The sequence below is a fragment of the Cupressus sempervirens genome, chromosome 3 (genome assembly GCF_028749045.1).
Source record: "Cupressus sempervirens isolate cs-2001-9-10 chromosome 3, ASM2874904v1, whole genome shotgun sequence".
NCBI classification, from domain to species: Eukaryota; Viridiplantae; Streptophyta; class Pinopsida; order Cupressales; family Cupressaceae; genus Cupressus; species Cupressus sempervirens.
In genome coordinates, this window is record NC_143120.1 from 382,458,379 (window position 1) to 382,465,638 (window position 7,260).

The following is a 7,260-nucleotide window of genomic DNA, read 5'->3' on the forward strand; positions in this document are numbered from 1 at the left end:
GGGGGGGAGGGGTTGAATCAATTATCCAAGGTCTAGATGTAAAAATAAAACTTTTCACAACTTAGTGAACCCATACCCATAAAACATTTTCATCATGCATGCATCCATTAGATCATACAATCACTTAAAATTTTAGGTTACTATTGAATCAACTTTGCAAACATTTAAGCATGAAACATAATAGATTCAATAACACATTTGACAAAATGATTTAACGTGGAAATCCAATTTGGGAAAAAGCATTAGTAACATGCTAGTCATTCTCACACTTATGAAGTGATGTCCTATGAAAGGCCAACCTTGTTAAAGGTTACAATGTACATTGTTAAATGTGACTTGGTTAAAGGATTTCAATCACCCTATTAGGAGTGAGCCTTGTTAGAGGACTTTAGATCATTCACTTGGAATGTCACCCATTTAAAGGATTTACAAATAACTATTAGGTCAACCTTAATTAAAAGGATTTAGCCTAGACTAATACAATGATTAGAAAGTAATAGTAAGGCTTGATTCAATAACCTTACAACACACTTGTAGATTATAGATCTCTATTTCAATCCTCCATTCCACTTGGCTTTCACACATTTCAGCTTTGATAGCTTGTTCACCCTTCAAGCATCCATACCCTTAAGCCTTCTTGCTTTTCTTGCCAATGCAGACTCTTCTCTGAGCTCATTGAATGAAGCAAAACCCTATACTACTTGTCTTCCTTAGGTTCTTGCACATGACAACCTTTTCTTCTGACTAGCCATCTCTATAAATAGAAAATTAAGATCTTTTTTCGTTCATCCTCCATTGTCCATTTTAGGATTAGGCTAGATTAGGTAGGATTCAACAAATCTACCCATCATTTCATTATATTCCCTTCTATAAACTTCTCCTTCAATCCTCTTTGAATTCACCTCAAAATAATTCATCTTGAATTTTGTGCCACCAGCTCATCGAGCTTATCTTCCACATGGTTCACACAATCCAAGAAATCAAACTTGTCAGCTCAAATTCATGATCTTTCTCATAATGTTGACACTCAACATTAACTTGCTTCTGATGCTTGACACATACTACATTGCTCAGCATCCACTATCAAAACACTCGGCATGACCTAAAGTTTACTGGTGCTCATCATCAATTAAACTTTACTCAGCTTACAATGTATCAGTTGGTTTACACTAAAATTGACTTTGCTTGGCTCCAACTAATTTTTTGCTTGGCTTACACTAACTTTTCTTGGCACCTATTGTGTAGATTGTTAAGCTTGGAAAACATACTTCATTTAACTTGTTCTTCTAAAGTTAATCAATGTATGCACCCTTTGCAACCTTAAGTATATTATCAATGCACTATAATATCATTGTCTTAATTGATCTTTGTACTCCTTTTCCAAATCATAACTCAACCTTTCCTCTAGGTGCTATTGTTACCTCATTTGATCAAATCCTCTTTATCAATCAAACAAATGATATTACTCAAATCATCTAAGCAATTGTCTTACTGACAAGTAGTAGGTTTGACATTAGTGACAAAACAATGATTGAAATACATATTCATACTTGTATCAATATGTTTTCAACATAATCCACATCAAAATGTGTAACAACATCTATAACAAACTCTACGATCATTAAATGTTGTCTATATGTCAGCTCAAAATGGTTTTCCTCAAAGTTTATATCATTTTAGACATTCTTGTGTGTATTGTGTACTTGGTACATAGTGTCTCTGATGCTTTGTCCTAACTCTTCTCCTTGTTGATACTCAACCTTAACTAAATTAGCTCCTTTGGTATGAATTGACATCCATATACTCTGTTTACTCAACATTTATTAAACTTGGGTTGTATAGGAATACTTAGCAACCAAAGACTTTCTCAACTCCTATAAAGCTCAACATATACATGATTATTTACAAGTCTTTACAAATACATGACTTGGCTTGTATAGAGTAACTCGGCCACAATGATGATCGACCAACTCTGCCTTGTATATGACTAAGTGTTTGACACTAATAGACAAAAAAACTAGAGAGATCAACATTTATTACTATATTTGTGAGGATTTATGGGTACTAATTCCCACTGTGGGTATAATCCATAAATTCTACAAAACATGATACTCATTTATATACAAAGTATATCAAATAGGACTTGATGGGATAGGAAAAACCTATTCAAATTTTGAACCATACAGATAGAAGTAGATAGTTTATTAAAGTACTATGTTGGTTCAACACTTTTGTGATGTATGTAAATATAGAATCGAATAAGAAGGTTTGTCACAATTTTTTTTGTATTCGAACAATATTGTTTGTAAATTTGAATATCATAATAAAGAAGTAAGGATTTATAGTAAAGAGTTATAGTGTCATGGAAAATCTTTATTCAAATTTTAAAAAAATCTGTTTATCCCTTAATCAATTTCTAAAATAAGTAATTAAAAAAAATGATTACTATCGAGATAGGGAATCTCTAAAATTAGTTCTAATTTCAAACTTAATCTACGAGATATAAGATAAGAGTTTGATTAAACAATGCTTAATGGAAGATGTTAAAGGTAGAATTAAGAAATTATATGCTTTGAATGTATTCAAACATTACATAGAGACATAATGATAAAGCACAAAGAAACCAAATACAATATATGATAGATTATAAACAAATATAAAAGATAACCAAAAAAATGAATGAATTCATTATTTTCTAACAATGGCAAAGGAAATCATTATAGAATGGATTAGACTATCCTTTTCATTCAAAAAGAACCAAGAATGTGCTTGATTTAGGAATGCTATTAACTCAAATCTGATAATTGAGACTTAAAAAATACTAAAGAAAAGGAAATAGAAAAGGAAATAGAAAAGGAAATTATACTGTTTATGAAGACTTAAGCAAGGTATGACCTATCATACCCATATCAATTCAATCTCAAATTTAGATGAAGGTTGTAAAAATGATTAACCCCTAATTGCAATGATCAATCCCCATCAAAAGATACTAATGACCATAAAACTAACTAAATTAACATATCATAACCACTTGAGAATTCAAACTTATAACAATGAGTTACAAAGATACTCAAAATGGGATGGGCTATAGATAGAACCTATAAAATAAAATGTTTTTTTATCCAAAATTTCTATTACACTATACACTTTAAAATTAATATGGGTTAAAGCTATCCAAGGCTTTTAGTTCTCAAATCTTCAAAATAATATTTGAAGATAGAAACAAATATAAGCTGAAAATTGAATTAAGGACACAACAAAATAATTGTACAACTAACAACTCTATAAGATTAAAATTCTTTAAAATTAACTTAAAACATACCAAACCTCAAGCATGTTAAATATTCTTAATTCTCAATCTAAACAAAAAACACAAAAGCTAAAAATTCAGAAAAGAAATTTTAATTTACTATTTAGAAATAAATTTAATATATATCAAGAAAACTTTAAAAGAAGATGAAAAACTTTTAAGACAACAAAAAACTTATTACTAACCCATCTACCCTAAATGTTAAATATTTTGAATTTTTCTATAAGTTAAGACTTTGCTTTTTGCTGACTATGATCTTAGTCAAGATGAGTCATTCATTTATAGTTACTATAAAATCTAGCAAAGGAAGGAAAAACTTTATGTTGCTACAAGGATATAAATTGGAAAGATAACTTTAAATTAGAAAAGCCTTGAAGAATTCTCAATGAAGGCTAAAGCAAGAAATCAAAGCATGCAATGTATAAACATATATCTTGTAAAGAAAGGGAAGAAACAATGTAAGGGAGGGTATGCCCTTCTAAAGTCCTTTGATAAGAATCAAAGGCGAATGCACTATTTTATATACAAGATATTAAAATATCCTAGCTATACTCAAGGTTTTCTTTCCCGCTCTTTCCCCCTAGTGTCATAGGGACAAAATGTCTGTAAATTGTTTTAAATAAAATTAATATACATGATAGTATGTCTTTTACTAATAATAAATAAATAAATAAAATTATACCATTTTAATAATTAATCTTATTATAAATATTTGATTAATCCACATAAGTGCCCAATAAATTGTCAATAGAGCCTAAAACTTAGATCCAAAATCCATTCATATTTATTTAGAATTTAAATTCTTATTAATTAGTTGATAGGCTATTATAAGTGGGGATCTCAGTCTATACCTGTCTGGCATTGGAATCCATGTGGTAAATGACATGGTGGTTTAAAAACTTATTTAGCGATATTCAACTATTGAAAGATTTATCAAACTTTATGAAACAAGATTTATCATGGTTTGTTGAGCAGTAAATGAGTATCATTTAGAAATCTTATATAGAATTGATCACATGATTTATTTATTTTTGGGATATTTGCAATGTCAAAAGATCTTTCCAATTTCCTTAGGTGAATAGATCTTTGCAATCTTTGCATAATCACTGAAATATACCCATAGACTATGTTTTAAGAGGATATATGTGACTAATTAATTTTCCACCAACAACATTAAAGAGATCCCTAACTGTCTTCATGCTCTATAAATATTATTGAACGACATAAATATTATTCACATATTCTCTTGCAGTTCATTATCTTGAACTTTGTATCATATTACAAGACATCCATTTTTGTTAGTCATGAGAATGCTTGAAAAAATCTGATTTTTGCACATTTGATTCTTGTGTTGTATTTGATATTAGATCTTGTGCATTTGTTTCACTGATCTTTTCATTTGACAGTTATACCTATACATTTTAGTTTTATTTCTACGCATTCAATAGAGAAAGTCCATTTCAATATTTTATGACTTTGAGCTAATATTTTGTGCTAAGCAACTTGTTTGTTATTCATTTAAAGATAGAATTGAAAGCACTAATTTGAAACCAGCAACAAATTTTATGGAAAATACTTGATGAAACAAGGAAGTGTTTTCCATCACTTCATTTTCAAACCATAGTTGATTATTTCTTGTATTATAAATTGATATAAAGCCATCTCATTGTGAAAACCAATTTGCTTGTACAAGGAAGCCTCATTGGTAACTATATACATTTTTGGTTCTTGTGCTCCCATTTTCTTTTAGTTGTTTGTTTCTTCATGTTGGGCTTTTTGTTGGGAATGCATGATAATCATTCCTTCCCTTTTCTGTTCTAGGAAATTTTCTTGGATTTTAAGTTCTTGATTTGAGAAGTTGTGTGTCTCTTATACACCTTCCAAAAGCAATATCTACTATTGAATAACTCCAATCGCTTGATCTTAGCTTTTGCACATCATTTCATTAATTGTCATCATTGATTAGCCAACTGAAAAATTGAAGGTTCTCAACTTTTCAAATACACATCTTTAAGTTGTTGGCTATCCTCTAGATAGAATGCACAAAAAGTCCACCATTTCTTTTTCCAGATAGTGATTTTTTCTCAATTTTTTATTTTTTCGATTACAAAAACATAGACCATGAAGAACAAATACTAAAAACTTCAGGAAAATCCATTGTGTTTTTTTTTCTTTGAATTTTGGTCAAAGGTGCATTTTTCTAGAAGATAGTTGTGTCTCATCTTTAACCTATCTGTGAAAATCTATTAACTTAGTAAAAGAGCTGGAAACGATTAGAGAAGGTGCAAGGGGTCCACAAATATGAATGTATGTATTTGTTTGTTATTATAAAGTGGAAGTTTTTTTTATTAGTTTTAAAGATCTTGTATTTATTTATTTATTATTAATGTATATTATCTTGGTCTAAGGCTCTTACCTATGAAAAATACAAAATAAAAATATTAGCTTATGTCAAAAGAAAAATAAATTGTCTACAATTTTTTTGATAATTTTTTAAAAATAAAATAAATTATATTAAATAGCGACAACTTCAACCTAAGAGAACCATTGAAGATGACCATATATTATTATTAATATTAGGTGTCCTAAATGTTTGAAAATAAACAAGGGACAATTGAAACCTTGATGATAAATAGGAAAGGAAATTAATGTAAAAAGAGTAGATAGGGAAACATAATTTTTGGTTCCTAGATCTCATGAAAACATAAATTAAGAAGATTAACATCAGCAATGAAGTAGTTTTGAAACTCCTTGACAAATTTGAAGGTTGTATGACTGATTACATTAAGAAGAAACTACCTTGGTCATCCATAAAACATGTTTTATTGTATTGCCACGATGAGAATATTGTGGCAAATTAATAGAACATAGGTGCAAATCTTGGTTGGAAATTTAACTATTGCTCAATTTCTTTTTGTTAAAGATAGGGAAGACTACTAAAATAGTATAAAAAATCAGCATATATATATATATATATATATATATATATATATATATATATATATATATATATATATATATATATATATATATATATATATATATATATGGGTTGGGTTTTCCTTAACAATATAATTAAGAGATTTTCTAGAGAAGGGCATAGAGGTACTATACATGATGAGCTTCTGTAGATTGCCTACATACAATGAACTCGGTGATCTAATATTAATTTTATAGAAATCTCAATCTAAACTTCCAATGTATCCCAAACAAAACCACTTCCAATTCAAAAAAATAAATTGGGTGCATGAAAGACACAATCATCATATTAGCGTGTAAATTTCACCCACATGTTTCACCAACAATAGATAATATAGTAATGTTTCTAGTTCTTAAAGTATGTACTTAAAAAACTAAAAGATATCTATGTAATAGTTGTATAATGTCTTTTTTCTTTTCAATGTTTTTATTTGTTTGTTTTACTTAAAGGTATTTCCATTTGACTTCTTGTCTTCCTTTTGAGTAAGCTACAAAAGTCTTAGATTCTACTTACAACATACTTTCTTAAATTGTTTTGATTAATTTGTAAACAGTTTGCTATTGTACACCCTTAACCATTATATTTGACCATTAGTTTGTAAATGAATTGTAATTTTCGGTTAAAGTACTCTTTATATTTGTTCCTCCATGCTTCAACAATTTTCCTACCTAGTGTTCTAGGAAGTGTCAATGAACCCTACTTTTGTAGGCTAGCCTTCCTTCTCAGGTTTCCTCCTGCAATTTCCCAACTCTCCTCCCTAGTCCATATGTTCTTTAGAAACTCATCCATATGCATGGATCTAAAATCTTCCTTGGCTCAACCACAATATTTTAAAACTCTCCCAAGGTCAATGAATAGATATATGTATGCCTTGCCAAAAATATTGCACATCTTTCTTCCTCTTTAAAGGAGAGAATTAACAATGCCTCCTAATTCTCTAGAGTCCCAAGGGAACTCATGGAGTTTATAA